The 20956-nt window shown below is 41.7% G+C and overlaps 1 long non-coding RNA gene across 1 annotated transcript; it reads left to right on the forward strand.

Moving 5' to 3' along the window:
- Window positions 1–18344: 18344 nt before the first annotated feature.
- LOC123111090 (uncharacterized) lies at window positions 18345–20678 on the forward strand. The gene is made up of 3 exons (XR_006454088.1): window positions 18345–18677; window positions 19766–19870; window positions 20187–20678. It is a non-coding gene; the product is annotated as an uncharacterized lncRNA (long non-coding RNA).
- The last annotated feature ends 278 nt before the right edge of the window (window positions 20679–20956 follow it).

The raw sequence follows: 20956 nt of genomic DNA on the forward strand, positions 1-20956 counted from the left end.
GCAGAGTATCCTTCCAGGTGAGAGCCCAGCGGCCGGTCTGATTCCGTTGGGACCGACCGAAATCAACCTCCTCAATGACGCCGGCGGCACCTTCGCTGGAAGGGAGACAGCAGGAGAAGAATCAGGGGACTACAGACGCCGTCTCGATGATGCACGCATCACACCGGCAAGGGGGAATCCTGGTAAGCGGCGAAGGTGACTCAGACCGCCGGTGTTGCCAAAGGTTGTGAGCCGCGCAGGACCGGGGGATTGAGACAGAGGAGCGCCTGAGGTGAAGATGGATCCCCGCCGGCGTGGGCTACTGTAGAAAGAAAAAAAAAATCCTGTACGGGATTAGGCTGGATGTGTTCACTTTGCGAAACGCCATATCAGGGAGAGAGACGCTTATGTGGTGGTGGGTCCTTCGCAGGTAACTGATGCTTATGTGGCGGGGTCTTGTAGTGGTTGGGCCCATATGTAAGTCAATAGAAGAATGATGATATGGCAGGTTTGTTGAGGTGCATAGGCTGCATGTCAAGAGAAATATGATAGTGGAGATGAACTATTTAGGTATTATAGATGAGTATCAAGATATTTATTGATGAGTGATTCTACCACACATCAAGTTTAATCCTCAATAAACGGGGGAAAACACCTGTGCATTATCTGTCAATTCTGAGAATTGAACTCGGATCGTTGGGCTGCACAACCGCATACCTAACCACAGAGCCAAGGCTCTCTCTGCAGGGTCCGTTGAACCATGAAGTTCCATTGTCTTATATCATTTACAGTCTTGGGATTTGCCCAACAATGTGTGACCAGAACTGCAAACATTTCTAAGTACCCATAGTTCAACTGGTAAGTATATAGGAGTAAGTAACTGGTGTTATTTATATATGTCCGTACGCACGCACTTGGGTGATATCTATAGTTCTACTTCTACTATTACAGTATTACTACGTTGGCATCATGCCAACAAATCTACTGCTATCAACTACAAGTATTTCAGTACAGAGGTAGTAGGCCATTAGCAAACATAAAATAGATTGCCAACGCATCTAGGGAGGCTCGAATAAGTTGACAGACTAGGCTTCCTTTTTTTTTTTAAAGAGGGGCGCAGCCTCGGCCTCTGCATCAGAAAGATGCATACGGCCACTGACTAGGCTTCCTGAGCAAACTGCTTCTTCTTCCTCGCGATGTAGTCGTCGATCTTCTCCCTGGAGATGGCGAAATCGGCTACCGGCCTCGTCGTCATCGTCGCCGCCCTTGGGTTCACGTACACCGAGGGCTTGGTGATGGCGTTGTAGACGAACCGGATCCTGTCGACCTTCTCCACCCATACCTCGCTGTTGGCGGCAGCGGTAGCCTTGGCACTAGGCATGGCCATGGCACTCCTGCGTTTTTGGATGGAGCAGCTGCCTTGATATTGCATTTCATGGCGTGGGTGCTGGTCCTCCATTTATAGGCTCCTTGGTCCGTGGAGCAAACACAATACGTACAAGCAACAGCTACTTCTCTCTCTGCGGCGTTGCCTCCAATTATTGGTCTGAACTCTGACCGTGAGGACATCGACAACCTACAAATTCAGAACGGGAGAGCTAACTAGCTAAGATTCACATGGAGACATCGAAATCACCCGATTCCTGATTATTGTCTGATCGTGCAAGGTAAATTTGTGAACGTGTAAGGGAACCGAAAAATGCTCCAATAGCTAGGCCGCCAGGTGTCTGGTGAGTCGTATGCATCGCCAACGGTGCATGGCACCAAAAAGTGCAGCAGTGGTAAACTGCAAGTGCAACATCTGGTTATACAGTTGGTACAGGTTCCTAATAATTTCAGAAGTTCTATTACGACGTGAATAAGTGACTAACCAGTTCATTGCAGCTGGCTTCGTCTCCTAAAACAGAATCGTCGGTGCGGCCTTTCTTTTCTCTCTGTTTTCTCTTAGGGATGTAGTTCTGGCCTGCTACTCTGGTTAGGCCCGAGAGCTCCTAGCTGTTATTTGGATGTTGCGCCCCGTTTTTCATTAAAATGGGGAGGGGGGAAACCCCTTTTGATAAAAACAAAATCTTCCTTTCCTAATCAGAGGTTCTTAGCGGAGTTCTGCGCACAGTATCATCAAGCGCAAGTGCCAAGTGGGCTTCAGTTTCATGCTGATATTTTTGTGGTCGGCACGTTATCAGTTAGCAAGACTCGGTAGTTAAGATGTTCTAGAAGCTTGCAGATCAGCGCCGTGAGGATAAAGGGGACAGGCAAGATCAATCAGCAATTGACAGGAATGCAGGAAGTTGCGCTTCAAAAGTCTAAAAGTGGTAAAGTGCTTGATTCCTGCTTGGAAGACAGGCCGGTGCCTATAGGCTATAGCCCTATAGCAAGTGCAGAATTGCGAGAGTCCATGTACTACACTCAACACTCAGATGCAGGGCCATTTTTTTTTTCCTTTCCGAAAAAAGGAATCACTTACAAAACCATATATGCACCGTTTCCTCAAAAAAAAATTGCTATGCACCGACACCTCTGCTTATGCACAACAACCTCTTGATCAAGATTGGTATCGACAAACGATAGATTGATCACGCCAACCGCTATACATCTTCGGACGAACCGTGATCTAGCTTGTCGATCATATATAGCTCCATCCTTAGCCCAAATCAGCGGAGAAGCATCGTGGTTGTTGCAAAAGAATCTGGTACGCTCTAGAGTGTAGCTAGGCACAAAGACTTCAATTTAGTTTTGTTCAGAAAGCCTCTCCCGCATCCTTTTCACTAATTACTATGTAATTGCCCGTGTTTGCAATGGGGCAATAAATATTGGACTTGTTCAACGCGATTGTATCTTCATACACATCAGGCGCCATTGTTAATTTGTTTTAAACGTTTTATTTTTCATGGCACCTCACAACTCTTTATGTGGTGGGGCGGGCTGTGGAATCTCTTTTACGTGCGACACATCCCTCCAATTGCCCGCGTCGTCAATGCCAGTGGTTCGTGCTATGCTCTCGCTTGTAAAGTCCATACGTGGATTACAATAGCAAAACGGTCCGTGCGTTACAACGGGAGAAACAAAATCACAATCTACAATGGCCATGACCACATTTTGCTGCATCACCGAGATACACTATCACTCTCATTTTTGTGAAATCCCGAACAATTTTTGAAAAATCATGAACAATTTTTTAAACTCGTGAGCATACCTGAAATCACAAACATTTTCCAAATTCGTGAACATATATACAGATTTTCGCACATTTTTAAAAATCATGAACATTTTCTGAATTCATGAACATTTTTAAAAATATTTTTGTTTAATAGGCGAAGATTTCTAGAATTGATGAACAGTTTTTCAAAACTGTTTGGTGGAATAATTTTTTAAATTCACGAACATTTTGTGAATCAACAAACTATTTTGTAAGTCACGGACGGTTTTTGAATATTTAAGATATTTTTTAATTCATCAATATTTCCTGAATTGGCGAAATTTTATATATTTTGTAAGTCACGAACAGTTCTGAATTTTTAGGATATTTTCAATTCATGAATATTTTTTGAATTGGCGAATTGTTTTTCAATTTCATTAAAAAAAATTATACACGAACCTTTAAAAAAATCATGAACATTTTTTTGATTTTCTGAACATTTATTTTCACAATTGTGAATAGTTTACTTATATGCGAACATTTTCTGAACCCACAAGCATTTATGAATTATTAAACATTTTATTTCAGAAAATTCTCATTTTTTCAAATTTTCGGAAATTTTTTGAAGTCCCGAAGTGGAAATAAACAAAGACAGAAAACGAAAACGAAAAATAGAAAACAAAATTGAAATAAAAGGCCTCATGGTGATGGGCCGGCCCAAACAGGCACCGTGTCTTCTTCCAGCACGCTCGTGTGCGTATTATAGCAGGTTCCTTGGGCCGGCCCAGGCGGGGATTCCCATGTGTGAAACTTTTTTATCACTTACGGGTGGCATTGGTGGGTAATTCTTGCCAACTTTAAGGGCAATTTCGATGACGGACGACCAGAAGCAATAGCCCCTTTATTATTAACTAGTAAAAGAGCCAGTGCGTTGCAACGGGGGTAACAAAATTATGTTTGGCCACTTACCACAATTGCTCCATCTCATCATTGTCATCAACCTATTCATCCTTCTGCCCTTTTGCAAGTTTTCTTCTGCCCTTTTGCAAGTTTTATTATGTACACGGCCTTGTGGTTTCCGTCATCATACCGAGCAAATGCCAGTTAGAAAGGAGAGGTGGAGGTCAAGGTCTACTTTGAGTGCCATCTTAATAACTGCAGCCTCAATCAGTTTTACTTTCCTTATCAGCAAAATTAATGATTTTGATTTGCTTGTATCTGGGTTATATAACCAAATGCTCCTCGTGGAGCTAGTGTCAACATCCCTTGATGGTAATCATTATAGCTGCAATAGAAAGTTGTGATGTTGCATCGAATATATTTGGGTGGGATCATGCACATGGAAAAAATTGGTACCATCGACGGTGAAGGGTAAGAGAGATGTAGGTTACCTAAAAATATATTCAACTTGAAAATAGTACTCCCTCTATAAAGAAATATAAGAGTGTTTCAATTCTTCACAGAGGGAGTACGTGTCAAATATTGTATGGTCCGGTAGAAAGCATCTACCTAGCTTTTGCGACATTACTGCATGTGTTGTTGCAGTTGACGGTCAGTTGGTCCGCAGGCAAAGACATGTACATCAGCTTGAGCTCTGAGTCAAAAAAGATATGCGAGGTACTGATTCAACGAGAATGACCGTGTCGGCCTCCCAGTGAGAGAGTTGCTTCTCCTGTGAGCTCCCACTCGAGGGAAGCGAGGCATGTAGAGCCAGCCTGGTTCCAAAGATCGGCAAGCTCCCCATCTTGTTGTAAACTTGTAGAGTAATCAATGCCAAATCACAAGTATGTTTAGGGTGATTAAAAGTTGCGGTAGCAGTACTTCTTGTCCCAGTCTCTCCATGGAGTGCATATACATATAAATGGTATAATCAATTACAAGATGACCAACTCCCCTATATTAATATGTGCATACGATGTGATTATTGAGGGTCCTTTATATCATTGATGATTGATTGATGGAAGCAGCGGCTGATGCGATCAATATAATGGTACTAATGCACGTGATCGAAAACGTGTTGCATGGCGTCTAGATCGATGCGCCCGCGTCCTAGGGCCTAGGGGCTGCCGCTAAGCTGGCGACAACTTTGCTGAGGCGAGCTTATTGTTTTAAGAAGCGTGTTGGTTCTTATATTTTTATACATGTATATACCTAGTCTTATGTCCACGTTCAACAGATTCAGATGGAATATCGAAGAGAGATGATCGAAAAAAATGCGTGTATCGTTTGTGCCTGACTCGGACCAATGGGATGTAAAAAATTAGGCTGACGAAAGGATTTTCCAGGTATGTATGTATATTTAAAATTTATACACATTTTCAGGTTTTTTCCCATATATAACCTGTTATATTTTGAGTTAGTGTTTGATAGATAAATATTTGAAGACAATTTTAATGTGTCATAAAAAATTAGGCCGACGAATGGATTTTTAGGTAGTATGTATGTATATTTAAAATTTATAGATATATTTTTAGGAAAATCAATATATAACATGTTATATTTTGAGTAAGTTTTTGATAGATAAATATTTTGAAGACCATTTTAATCTGCCAGACATAAGAAATTAGGCCAACGAAAGGATTTTTCAGATAGTATGTATGTATATTTAAAATTTATACACATTTTGAAGACCATTTTAACCTGTCAGAAAGAAGAAAAATTAAACAAGAAAAGAGGGGGGAAACGTGAGAGAGCCCGCGATCGAACCCACGTCTTCCGGATAGAAAACTGACGCTCCAGCCAATACACTATTTACGTCCTTTCGATACTTTTGGAACATTCCATTTGATAAACATAGAGGCCACTGCCTTGACTTGTGAAAAAAAACTGAATCGTTTTTCCTATTTATAGATGGCATTGGTGGGTAATATTTAGCAAGTTTAGGGGCAAATTATATGACGTACCACCAGAAGCAATAGCTGCTTAATTATAAAATATATATATATATATATAATTATTAATTATTAATTATTAATTATTAATTATTATTATTATTATTATTATTACTAGGACAATACCCGTGCGTTGCAGCGGGGCATGCCTATTCTGTGCAACACCAATCAGTTGCAAATGAGAAGTAATTTTGACAACATGACTTGTCTCTAAAATAAAATAAAATGCAGTAGTCATAATAGTCCTACGGTGATGGATAAATGAGGAAACTGACTTTGATTTCCTGCCATAATCGACTTACACTGGCTCCAGATCGACATACAAGGCCCTTGAAACGTGTTGAATGCATCCGTTGCAACCCGGCCCAACACAGCTATCACTACGAAAGGATGGCACAACTTAGGATTGGGCAACATAAAGCAGGACTTTATCGTTGGTACAAACCAAGACACTTGTTAGTATGAAATCCAGAGAAGATTGTTTTAGAAAAGTAAAAATAATACTGGGTGCACTATCAATTCATAAAAGTACCCAGATGCCTACTAAAATTAAACTGGATCAACAAATCATCTAGCAAAAATCCCTGAACATTACACCTTTTCATCATTCGCCAATTCAATTATGAAAAAACAAATCATCAATCAATGATATGAAATAGTAGCAGTATCCTGCATTTGGGCTATAGTTTCTGCAGCTGATGGAGCAAGTGCAAAAGATACCCAACACTCCACACGACAAGGCACATCTTATTCCCTATTTTAGCTTTTGGACCAAGACCACACAGAGAGACCCGTCGTCCATGGAAAGAACTGTCCTGGCAAGGATTGAAAAGATTCAAGGCCCTACAATGGCGATGGATCCCAGTGCTAGCTAAATATGTCTTCTAATCTACTGAATGCCTGAATGCAATGCCCTAATCACGGAGCGGCGACTTTTGAATGTGATGCACTAATCTCACGACTCCTCATGTGGAGGCGGCAGATTAGCGTGCCAAGCCGCCACCGGCGTCCGAGCTCTATGCAAACTTGTGGGACCCTGGGGGAGTGAGCGCCCAGGATAGTACAGCACCTATGCATACACACACACCTGTACAAGAAGTTCTCCGAAACGTCGCAGAACAGCGGATCGAGCCGCCGTGTCGACCGCCGAGCCCTCCTTCCACGCTGCCGCAGATCAGTCGGTCGTCCCGTCATCGTTGACCGAGCTCTCCATTAGTGCCACTGTAGAGCAGCCTGCCACATCGCCGCGCCAAGCTCTCCATCCGACCCACCACATAACTTTGCCTTGTACTCTAAGAATATAATAATTAGCAAATCAATTGGTTGTCAAGAAATAAACAAGCGACTGTCTTCTGTATATTACTTTCAGTTGTTCAATGAAGATGGCTGTGCATTGTGGAATTACTCCACTCAAAATACTGGAATGCCCAAACTGAAGACCTAGACACCTAACAACTATTTTATAGAGAACCCCACATAGTTCTTTTATAGAGAACTTCGCAAACCTCGACTAATCTATATCATGCAGGGAAAGTATCAATCATATATATCTTCAGAATCCCCATACACATCAAGCAGCATTATCTCCCTTTTCTTACTTTTAAATCATTCTTATTTCCTCCAACCAAACTCACCATGTCTATATCCTTTGAGCTAAGGGAATATTTGTACTATGCAGAGGAGAAGATTAACACTCCATATTGAGAGAACAAATCAAGTTTAGTATAGGTGCATGCCAGTGGCATGTTTGAGATCATGTCGTCGCTGCTGAACCTTGTACTATGTCATCTAGCAGAACACGTTATCATTTGCGTCGTATATATTTCCCTTGATGCATGGGTGGAGCTGAACATGCCCTGAACTCTGATCTCCTTTCCTGCTTTGACTTTAATAAACTTGAGTACATAGTATGCACACTACTACTACTGTACAACATATAATTAATATTTTACTGTGTGAAAAGAAATTAAGTCAAGACCCTGAAGAATACTACAAAAATATCTAAATGTCCACAACGATGTTCTTAAATTCTGGAGAAAGCTCGTAACCCAGATGTAGATTTCAAGCTGGAAGTTTTATGCACAATCCTTTGTATGTTTGGCAAGAAAAATAATATCAATGAGCTTCTAGCTTCTGCATCAATGAATATATACCAGAATCTAGCCTTTTGTACCCAACCAAACCTAGAAAACAAAGTTTAGAGAGGGGGTGGGGGGGGAATAGAGTCTGTCCACTTGCTCTGTAACATTAGGAGCCATGACACGCCAGTTTTCTGCTCAACTATTCGAAGTATAAACCACTTTTACTACTGAGTGCCAACTCGAGAAACAAAATCTCATATGTCATCTTACAACGTAGCAGTAAGCGTTAATTAAGAAGCAATATCTCATATTGTGTAGCTAGAGGAAATGAACATATCAGTCATGAAAGTTGACTCACAGTATTCTTCCTGGGGGCATCCAGCCCTAGTTGATAGCAAGAATTCTTCATGCAATCTTCTCCTTGTTGGTCACCTTTCCGCACGTCACCTATGACATAGTCATAACCTGCACGGGCGAGTGCCAAGAACCCAAAGTTCAAGATCAAATTAAATTAATCGCCAAATAACAACTTAGAACTTGTGAAGAAGCACAAAATGCTAGAGTCCAGAAATAGAGGCAGATTAATTCTACTAAAGTTTTAAGATATTGAAATATTTTTGGTTTGATAACATGTCAATAGAAATTTCGAAAAAATGGTGGCAAGTCATACAACAGACAGATAAATTTGTCCAAGAACTGATCCTCCATGTCCGGAGAGAACAATCACAGCTACATGGAAGATTTCTACAAGTTTAATTGAAAATTTATGAGCATATTAACATCCTCCGAAGTCTGAATCTCTCCACCTTCCACTCCATGGGCATTGTCTTCCATGTGATAAATGTAACTACTTCGCATGAAAGGTATAATATAAACTCCCAACAGAAGGTCAGAATTAACATGTTCAAATCCTGCACTTGTATTGATGGACAAACGGTTCATGACTTGCACACAGACAACTCTTGTGTGGTCAAGAAAGGGACCCATTCATTGTTGCTTCTTTGTTTCTCTGATCAGCTTTTCTAGGACTGAACTGAAGAAGAGGTTATTTAGATTCAGAACCTAAAACCTTGCTTGTTGTAGAGTCCCTCTCTGAATTCCAACTTTTTGCAAGAGCAGTCATTGTACATCAAAATTTACCATGTGATTCATCGGAAAAAAAAGGAATGGAAAAATGCCATGCTACAAACATAATATAACTGAATACGCATTGTCATATACAGTACGGATTATAAGACGCATAGCTCTAATATCATCATTTTGCAGAGGGAAAGGCTTTAGACTTTTAGTGCATTAACATCAAAAGATAGCGCTAACAATAGAAAAGAAGTGGCTTATATTTAGAGAAGTAGAACATAAATAAAAGGGAAGCAATATACATAAATAGCAAGATATTCTATGATAAACACACACATCAGGTTTCTGATGGTCCACACAACATCAGAAATAACAATATATATCTAGAAAAGAACTATGTAGGGTTCTGTTTTCTGATCAATTGAGAAAGCCACAACCTCCTTCCCACGAGAGAGCATGATCCATGAATTGCAGCAGCTAGCCACTACAACATGAGAGGATCATAGTAGCTCGGCAACCGTCGGTGACCCAAGTGCAATGTAACTAACTGCTTGTGTGACCTTAATATGATTTAAATTGATGAACCCAATATGTTTGTCAAGAAAAATCCGAAAACAAAACTGCTTGTGCGACCATACGGAATTAAATTGCTGAATCTCAGTTAGTGGAAAAGATATTAATAACCTACAGGGTAAGATTTCCAATCCTAATGTTTGCTAGCATGCATAACAATGTGACTCCCAGCATGCACCAACAATACGAAAAGATTAGAGCTGGAAGGCATCTGAATTCCTAATACAGAGAACATGATGAGCAAAAAGTAATTCAAGTTGAACAGAACCAAATCCTACAGCTCACCCATCTTATGAGGTAAGGGTTCCTGCTTCCAAAATATAATTTTCTTTGCAAATTCAGATGACCATTATAAGAATAATTAATACATGGCATGGCCATAAATTATATCCGGAACAAAATTTGTTGAAGCAAGAACTTGAGCAACTATTTCCAACTGTGTGGGTTACCTCTGATCTCTGTGCGGATGAGAAGGTCCTCAGTGAAGGACGAAGCGGCCACAGTGGATCCATGACCTGAGATGGCATCCTGTAGATGCCAACCCATAGAATACAGAGCATGTTTGCCAAAAGATCGCAGCACCTCCGATAGCTCAATTTGGTCGGATGAAGGTAAATAACAATTAAAACTAAAAAGGCGCAGCAAAGATAAATGGAAAAAGGTGCATGGAGGTGCTGTCTCTAGGCAAAAAAAAGGTCAGCACCTAACTGTAACTTCTTCATACAATTAAAGAAAATCTACAGATATACATTTGTCAAGCAATAGGAGTCGGCGTACCCATGTGTCTTGAGACTCCACATGATGTAAATTAATTAGCAAACCATTATTCTAGTAACCTGATTCACTCCCACCATCATAACATGCTTTGAATCATATGGAAGGAGATTTTGTCTCATGATGTATTCATGTGAGAGTTTACCTCAATGATCTGTGACTGAAACTGGCTCGGACAAACACACAAACATCGTGTGTGCAAAAAATAACTGAGAACATACACAAACACATGCTCGTCTAAATTTGAGGTGGAGGGTGGTGCAGAGGGGACGGCCAGGTCGCTGGCAAGTGCAACGACGCCCAGCTCGCGGTGGCTCTGGTCGAGCAACGAGCGCAAGCCCTCCTGGGCGGCGCACAACAAGGAGCTCGGGCGCGCGGGAGAGAGGAGGAGCTCGGGCACGCGGACGCGGGGCAGAGGGGGAGCTAAGGTGGAACGGTGGTGCAAGGTGCTGCCATTACCGGCGTCGTCCGGCGGCCGGCGGTCACCGGATCGAGGGCCGCGCGGGCCGCGGGCCTCCTGGCGGCTGGGATCAGGAGGCGAGGGAGAGAGGAGAGCCCGTGCAGCCGCGTTCGTGTCTGTTCACTTTTTTCATTTACAACCCCGGATGAAACGGTTTTTCACTTTAAAATAGGGATTGCGGATTGATTTCTTAGAAACAGAGGGACTCTGATGCAAAATTACTCACGTACGACCAGAATCAGTATCTGCTTTATTATTACTAGCAAAAGGCCTGTGCGTTGCAACGGGAGAAAACATTGACTGCGTTGCAACAGAAGAAAACAAATAATTATTTTTTGTGTTTCTAACTTAATAATGTGAATTAAAAGAGTAACTTAATTGAATAATGCAAAAAATATTGATAATGTATGAAAATGCATGGAATAAACGTTAGTACAAGTATTTTATTTTATGAAAAAAAAGGAAAAAGTATGTGTTTACCTCCAGCCGGTAGGGCTGTCAACAAAGCTCGGACTCAATGTACTGTTTCATGCTCGATTAACTTATTTTTAGTGGATCGTGCTCGATTAACTATATGCTCAAATTTGACTTCAACCTGCTTACCTCGTTCGGTGGGCTGGCCAAAAATCGTGCATTAAAGGTCAATGCAAGATGGCCACTTTGACTGGTTGATGTGTTAAATAGGGAACATGTAATTTCCAATAGATCATTGTACTATTTCTTCATTGGTTGCTTATTTGTGATTGGTAAAACAACTTTGATAGCCTATAGCTTAAGGGCATCTACAATGTTACTCTTGTGCAGGCGCCTAGAGCAAAAAAACATCAAAAATTTAAGAAAAAGTAAGTGCCCTCTCCTCCAATGTTAGGCGCTTATCACGGGCTCTAAATACGTAGGGCCGGCTCCCGGTTTCTTTACCCGCTTGTCCAGGAAAAAAAGAAAGCGCTTGATGCATCTATTGGCATCAATGCGGCATCAGGCACTGGGAACAACTAATGTAGCTGGCGATCTATCAGGAAATAAATCCTAGTGTCCATCACTGGCGCCTAGCATTAGAGATGCCCTAAGAGAACATGCAATCTGTATATATCCGGTATCAAGTCGCACAAATAAATTTGTTTGTAGTTTAATGCATATGTAATCTGCCGGCAAACATATATGATTATCTGAAAGATGTGGTACACATATATTCGTATGAACAAGGCACTGCCTTTGGCTCAGTTAATCCATTTATAGACATATATTCAAACAGAAGAGTACATATACATTTTGTGTGCCCCTTGTATGATTTTTAAACAGTGTCTATGCTGAACAATAGCTTCGAATACATAATTCAATTCCAAAAAATACAGTCAACATACATAAGCATTGTGGTTTGAAGTTGCAGTATAGTTGGCCAAATGTAATGCAAGACATGCTTGATGTAAAAAGGTTTTTTTTGCGGGTGATCTAAAAAGGTTATGTTAGTAATGAAAAAATATAGGCGGCGGTATGCAAGAAAATTTTGTAGTAATGTACGTCTATTGGGTGAGATTAGGATTAGACCACCGCTTCCTATTGGGTGTAAGATGCTCCCCTTTCTCAATTTCTTCTTACCAAGTAAGCCTATTTGGTAGTGCGATTCGGTCCTCGACAGAAAATGGAGTCTCTTCCTTCAACAAAAGAAATGATTCATGACCTGAAAATATAACCAATAAACAATGAGTGAATACTTATCTTTATTTAAAGGGATATAAATTATGGTTCTTTGATTGCTCTACCCATTAATTTGGCCACTTATATTAAGCATCTATCACAGATATATATGTATCATGGTTTCCAAAAGCTATTCCCCAAGAGTATACAACAATAAGAAGCCAGGGGTGAATCATTATCTTTTAGCATGGACACCATGATGTTTCAGCGTTCTGTCATTGCATTGAACAGGAAAGAACCTTCTTGGCAAAGGTGCATCACTATTACCTTCGGCATAGCGAATATTGCCACTGAACAACACTCATCGTGCCAAGATAGAAGTATTATTATAAGGTATGCTACTTCAAGTGGTCATCGATAGCAAGGGAAACAATGTGTTGTATCACTGCTGTTATATATCTGAAATCTCAGTGCACATCACATATATATTTTCTAGCAATACCAAGCTTTGATCTCAAACAGAACATATCCACCTTACCCTCAAGATAACTGAACAACAATACCTGACAGTGGGTCACCCAGTGGAATCCATCCATCTTGGCACCAAATCGAAAGTTCCGGGTAGCTCCAGCTTGCCAAATAAAAACTGAATGATTATGATTTATGCACCTAGGTGATATCCCTGTGCAGATCATAATGGTTATACTGTGCGTGTTACCAACTTTGCTAGCCACATCACAGATATTTACACCTAAAGGGTTGAAGGACAAAATATTCAGCACTTACTATGAGTAAAGAAAAATCCTAAAAATTATATCTATGGACTTGCAAAGACAATCAAGAGCAAAGGCTGATGTGAAAGCTTACATCGGGTGTATATATGACTCATCTTATTCCACCAAATTGTAACAAACATTGTGATTTGGAACTAACTGGACAGAAAAGTATGATGCAAATTATGTCCTCTCGCATGAAACATATCATTACAGCGGCAAAATCATGTCATGTAATAGAAGCTACTATTTCATGCAAGAGGCTGCAAAAACTCTACCTATATACTCCCTTTGAATCACCCTGGTAGCAGCCAAGCCCTCTGTCGTTCCGCTAGCAGTGAAGCCACCATGGTCCACCCTTAGTTTTTGCATGGTTCATCTTCTCTGCACTAAACACTTTGGAGATGAGATTCTTCTGCCTTCTCTGCTTTTGGAAAAAAACATAAAAGGCCTACAGATCAAACCGTCATATATGTGCCACTTCAGTTTCTATAATTTATTGATTCTCTTAAAATTAGATGAATGTTTCATCATCTCGTGTTTGTTAAAATATATAATCAATTGCAAGGGATTAGAGGCCGCATGTATGATTTTTTTTTAATTTTGGCTGTTGCACAGTAATTACCAGTTGCATGGATAGCCGGCTAGTCAGTGGACGAAAAGCTACATAAGTAGGATGTCGCTTTGTAAGCTTACTCCTGCATCAATGAACCATTGAAGAAATGAAATCTATCCACATATCCAGATCTACAGTAGGAGCCTAGAGAGGCACACGAACAACAAATTGTTGCGAACGCCAAAGGAACTGCTAGCCTGACACTGGTGAGCTGCACGCCCGCGATACAGAACCGCATGCCAACGAGCTGAACCAACACTGCCCCATGAGCTGCATGTGCTGCCCAAACCACACTCGCAGATCTGGATGTCGTGGAGAATTGGATCCGAGGTAGGAGCAAGAACCACACATGGCCGCCAGCACCGCCCCATCGATGAACTGCACTGCACACACACAAAAACACTGAATCTGCTAGCACGCAGTAATGAACTACACATATCCCGTGAAACAGGGAGCTGAACTGAAAACTGAACCTTAAATTGCACAAATCAAACTGCAACCCACAAACTTTTGCCACTGCACCTTGTGGGACTGGGCACCGAACTGCAACTCCCGTGATGCCCGAACGCAAGCAGCGTTGCCGTGCACTGCACCTGAAGTATTGCACGCACGCAAAACAAATTGCAAGTCCGCGTCGGCATGGATTTTCATCGTGAGATGGCCGACGTCTTCACTGTGGTCCACCGTGTGGGTGAGTGTCGTGGAGGTGACAGCCGTAGGAAGGCGGTGGAGCACCTGCTCACCTCCTCAATAGAAAAGTGAGCGACATGTGAGCTGCGCATGCTCGAATGTGAGGAAGAAGGGAGGAGGTGAACGACCCATCTGGTCACGGCGGCGCGGTCCATGAGCCCGGCTTCCAGCGCCGAACTGCAAAGAGAGGGGGGAGCTCTCCTGCGGCTCAACGTAGAAGAAGGTGGTAGATGGCCGGGGACGACCGGATCCAGTGTTGTAGGCGGTGGTTGGCGGCGCAGGGGTCCCCGGTGGCCGGATCCGGCGCTGGTGGCCATACGCGGGAGGGGCGCAACAGCGCGGGTAGTGGAAGGGGCCGGGGTCGCGCTGCTAGGTAGGGGTGCCAGGCGGCGCTGCGTTTCTTGGCTGCCGGCGGGATGTGGTGGGAGGTGCGGCTGGTGGAGGTTGGGGCGGCGCGAGGGAGGCTGGGGAGCGGGCGACGCGCGAGGGAGGCCGGGGAGGAAGCGCACGGGAGGAGGAGGGTCGGGGGCGGCGGCGGCACTCGGGCCTGTGCGGGGCGGATCTGGGCTCGAAACATTTTCTCACTTTAAAAAGGACCGCGGGTTTAATACCAAAAACTACAAGGAGTTTTCTGCAAAATCGACGACGACGTACGACCAGAAGCACTAGCTGGTTTATTAGTAAGTAAAGATTATTAGGGGAGATTATGTAGGAGGTAGGACTAGCAAAAAGGCCTGTGCGTTGTAACAGGAGAAAAAATATGACACGTTCTTAATTTATAAAAATGTTCTATAATCTGAGAATTTGTAGCTATTTCTTAAATATATGAAGAGTTAAAAAGGTTGATAAGAGATATAGGATTTTTTAATCATAAAAAGAGATTTTCTTTTGTCTGGAAAAGATATTTTTTATGGTCTCATGTTGAAGCAGGCACTTGCGCCCCTATTTCATCACTATTTCTTGGCATGTATGTCATAGATATTAGTCCCTATTTCATCACTATTTATTTCTTATCAAACTTGTCTTTTATTTTATTTTTTGTCATGCATGCCTCCTTTTTACTTTTTTCATGCATGTCCTCTTTTTCTTCTTCTTTTATATAGGAGAATAGCGCAACATCTCATCTTCATCGGATCTCCTTTGCATTTTCTCTTTTATTTGTTTTATAGCGGACATCCCATCTTTATTTGGCCTTTTTATTTTTTGTCATGCATTTCCTTATTTATTGGTGTCTCTAACAAATTTATCTTCAATTTGATGTTCAATCCTAATTTTGCCGATGTGTTCATCCCCAAACTAAATCAGTACAGTATGAAAAAAGACGGACAATGCATTGTTGATTAACATTGCAGCCTAGATAGTATTTTTAAAATTTATAATAGGTAAAATAATATCATATTTAGATTCTACATGTTTTTCTAATCAAATTTCATATACAATATGTTAAATATGGAGTTACAGTTTAAAAGATATGAGTATTTTAAAAAAAACATTTTATATGTACTACAGGTTTAAATGTCAAAAACATCAGGGAGTTTTCTACTAAATAGCATGACGGACTAAGAATACCTATTTCTTTTATTAGTAGGTACTAGCAAAAGAGCCCGTGCGTTGCAACGGGACAGAAAAAATACACGCTCTTAACCCAATGACCACGGCTCGAGATCCTGATAGGTAGGCGTTCTTTATTTAAAATGGCATCACATTTGTGTTCCCAACGGTGGTCTCACTGCTCACACAACGAAAATGCATTTGTAAAATGGCATCACATTTGTGTTCCCGATGGTGGTCTCACTGCTCACACAACGAAAATGCATTTGAATGTGGTCAGTCCTAAGGCGTCTCTCTCTCACACGCACACACGCGCCCACTCGCACGCACACAATCGCTCAGAATAAGATGAGAAAAGTGTTGTTTTTTCCCGCGAGGTTTTTCAGAGTTGTGCATGCGTGGTTATCAATGTTTTTCCCACTCAATCTGGTTTTAATGTGTGTTTATTTGCAATTTGGATCGCCGCCGGTGCGAAAGAAAAACGGACCATGCACTATATATTAAGTTTGTACCCAAATTAATAGTTTAGAAATATTTAACAGCTAAAAGTAACAGCATATTTAGATTCTACACATTTTTCTAATCAAATTTCATATATAATATATTAAAATCGGAGTTATGGTTTAAAAGATATAAATAATTTTGTTTTAGATAAACTGCGAACTGATTAATCGAAAGGTTAGGGGGTTTTCTGTTAAAATACAAAAAAACGATTCGTATGACTTAAATATGGACAGCGGGTTGATTACCTGAAATCTCAGGGGTTTTTCTAAAAAAGTTAAAAAAACGGTTCGTTTTGACTTATAGATGGACCGCGGGTTGATTTCAACAAACTGTAGGGACTTTTTTGCAAATAGAGGTGACGGACGACGGAAACCCACGGCGCTTTATTATTACTAGCAAAAGAGCACGTGCGTTGCAACGGGGTAACAAAAATTGCAACTTTCAAATCAAGGCATTGAGAACATAATATTTATAATTACAATAAATAATGTATATCCCACCTTGTTAATTCAAATCAAATAAAACTGATCGTTGGACGCACTTAAGACTTTGTAAACTTGACAACAAAAAATAGTTATTAATTATACAGTATAGCATGCAAACTCAACAACAGAAAATAATTTAAAACCTCAAGAAAATTTAAAACCTCCATACAGACTTCAGATGAACAAAAAGAATAAAACAAACTTGGACAACAAAGGAGGATATACTTACTTAATTTGATGTAGCAACTTCTATAAAGCAGATGGTATGGAAAAACATGAAGAATTGCAAGAATAAGAAAATTCCACAGTGCTTACATATGCTTCTCTCGTAAGTACAATGCTTCCATCCCAATGTAGCACACAAGTATGAATTCATGCAATTTTTCCTTTGAAGTGCTAGCAAATCTATGTTGAGGCTTGTTGAAAACTGTCAATTCTTATTTATTATAGCAACCAATAGACATCCTACAAATAAATGAATACACTCTAAACTGTTGGTGTTCATTGGTTCAACTATCAATACTCTCTTGTGTTCAGACTTACAATCATGACACATGTGTAGCCGGTGAATCCTATGCATGGAAGCATTGCATATATATCAAACAATATTTACCCATGTAAGGCACTAAATAGGAAGAAATGAGCTAATAGAACAAACAAAATACCTTATTTCATAGTTACATGCCAGAGATATTTTTTTCAAAAAGGAGGAAATCCCCCGGCCTCTGCATCGCAATGATGCATGCAGCACAGAGACATACCAATCCTTTTCATAGTGCTGACCCGGTGACCCTATATCTAGATTGTAGAGCTTAACTCTGGTTTGATTGTTACACTGACCATATAGTATGTTCTTCATGAAGAATTATTCTAGAATTACAATCCGAAAAATTCTTGTAAACTGGTATCTCAAGAAAATCACTTGATTTCAGAAGAAACAGATAATAAAAATAATAAAGGATCTTGACATATATACAGATTAGTTTGAATTAGTACTACTTAAAATGTTATCATTCTGGTTACATTAGAAGTACCATATCCTAGTGGTTGCACGTGAGCCGTAGGATTTGCCTGAGAGAGCCTGGGCGACACAATGCAGTTCCCGATCGGCACAGTTTGTCGTTTCCAGTCATTTTTCCCCCTCATCAATTCGTCCCCATCCCCTTTCCTCTTTCTGCCATAGTGATAAGGTTCGTCAGCACAAAATCGGCGGCCGGTGGAGGGCAAGCTGCTCGGCAGCGATAACTCGCGCGACCGCGACGACGAGTGGAGGGCAAGCTGCTCGACGGCGAGGAAATTCAGTCGCTGTTGCGTCGATAGCTCGTGCGACCGCGGCGGGGAAGAGACACGTCCGCGCGACGAGGGAGCCTAGCCGCTCACTGCTGACAGCTCACGCTACTGCGGCCTGTGCAGCAGAGGCGCGTCCGCATGACTACGAAGCTAAGCTGCTAGGTGAGTCCCTCCAAAAAATACGCTCGTGTTGTCCTCCCTCTGTTAGTCTGTTTTTACCCGCTCCCTCTGTTGTCCTCCCAGTCGTGTGTGGGGTGGTGCTGGGGAAGGGTGTGGAGAGGAGAGATCCGGGAGAGGAAGAGCACGCACAGCGGGAGACATTTTTGTTCATCAATCCCCTAGGTTGAGTAGTTACATAGCAACAGCTAGGCTATGTGGATTCACGGGGAGCATTCAGATGCAATTTTCCTATCCATCAAATGGATTTCATTTATTTGATGGACCATTTTTTGGGGGATTCACATAGCTAGCGACCATGGGGATATATGCAGGGATTGAGATTGAGAGGCAAACTTTTTTTGACTTTTTTTTGCAGAAAATGGATTGGCAATTTTATTCAACATACCTGGGGCTATTTATTGATTCTGTGCATTATTGCAAGCATTAGTTAGGCAATTATATGCTAGGCAGATGATATTTTCCAAAATAACACTTGGGGTAAGAACAAGGTTGTGTGAACTGAACTGAACAAGGCAAGACATTTCAATTATATTTTTTGTATAGTGGCCTGAGCAAGGTTGCCCGCACAATCATATATGTTGTTGCATGTAGCACTGCCTGCTGCGAAGTTTCGTTGATATTGGTATTCCTTTCAATATTGATTGAAGAATCATCGCAAAGAGTCCTTACAATGGTTTGTTGCATGTACTGGTTCTCTCTCACATGCCTGAATCTGTATGGGAAATTTTCAGAGTTCTTAACATGCATTAGTTATGCAATTATACTTGGTATGTTGCATGTACTGGTTCATTCTTGCAGGCCTGAATTAGCACAAGATTTTTTTCATAAAGTCCTTAACATGCATCAGTTATGCAAGTATATGTTAAACAGAGGAGGGACATTTTATTCATCAGATGGGGGCCATTTTAATTTGGGTTTGGCTGACAGAGTAGGAACTTTTTTACTGTCATTAAAACATTTTTCCCCTTTATCTTGCGTCACCCCCCGTATACTTGCCTATTTGTTCCCCTTTACCATCTAGAAGGCTAACTGGTCACGGCCACTACTCTTTATTTTCTCTTTTTTTGCAGCTGAAGGCTTACGTCCAGCACAACAATGGATGCAACCTGTCCGTTGGACTGTCCGAGACTTAGAAGTTCAATTCAACAAAGCTGCCAACATCTTTCCGTGCAAACGTACAAAAACTCAAACCCTCACCCCATCTCGTTTTGTTGTCCTTTCTTTAAAGCATGGCAAAAAAATGTGTCGCCTCTGTTTTATATAGACCAATTTGTCACTGAGACAGAAATATTGCCTACAACAGCAAACTATAGTAGCCTATAATAGTAAACCATGTGCTGCATAAATGCACACCATGCTGCCTGCATGGCAAAGCACAAGAAGATTGACTTGTTCCATTGGTCTAATTTTTGACAGCTTTATAACTCAATCAGTTCTAAACAAAAAATATGTTGTTCAACTACAACATGACCAATCGCCGCTGTTCTGCAGGTCCGGCTGAGGCCAGCCGACCCTCTCCGGCTCTCCCACTCTCTCTCAGTCCCTCCCCTCCCCTCCAGCCGTCTCTCTCGGCCTCTCCCTCCCCTGCAGCAGGGCGCTGGGCGGAGAAGAGACCGAGAGGGCCGGAGGCGAAAGGGAGAGTCGAAGCCCAAGGGCAGGGAAGGGAGAGGCCGAGAGAGACGGCTGGAGGGGAGGGGAGGGACCGAGGGAGAGTGGAGGCGGGGGCAGCCGCCGGCGCGAGGAAGCCTCCTGCAGCGTGCCCTCTCCCTCTTCTCTGTCACTGGATAAGATAGAAGAAAGGAGCGCGGGTTGAATTCTAAGAAATACAAGGGTTAATTATAAAGCCGAATCGTTTTTTCAGAATACCACTTAAGGAGGGACTGCAAGTTTAATTTTAAAAAACATAAGGACTTTTTTGTAAAATGTGCGACGATGTACGACAGAAACCCAATTCTTTTTATTATTAGGTAAAGATATAGATTATACCACGAGGGGTAAAAACAAACCATAGCCTACAAGGAATCACACAAACACGAGGTAAGTCATGAGAAGTGTATCCATGCACGCAGCGGCAGCTGCACGCAAGTCATCGACGGTGCGCGTGCCATCATGATTTGGGTCATGGTCCCCCACCTGCTACATGCCAGGTCCCGGGCGCCACAAACGGTCTGCACGCTAGATCCTTTTGCGTCAGGAACTTCTATTGGACGCATTCTACGTCAAATAGTGACGTGACGCACGCATGAAAGCCCCGACTGGGC

Source organism: Triticum aestivum, chromosome 1B (genome assembly GCF_018294505.1).
Source record: "Triticum aestivum cultivar Chinese Spring chromosome 1B, IWGSC CS RefSeq v2.1, whole genome shotgun sequence".
Lineage (NCBI taxonomy): Eukaryota > Viridiplantae > Streptophyta > Magnoliopsida > Poales > Poaceae > Triticum > Triticum aestivum.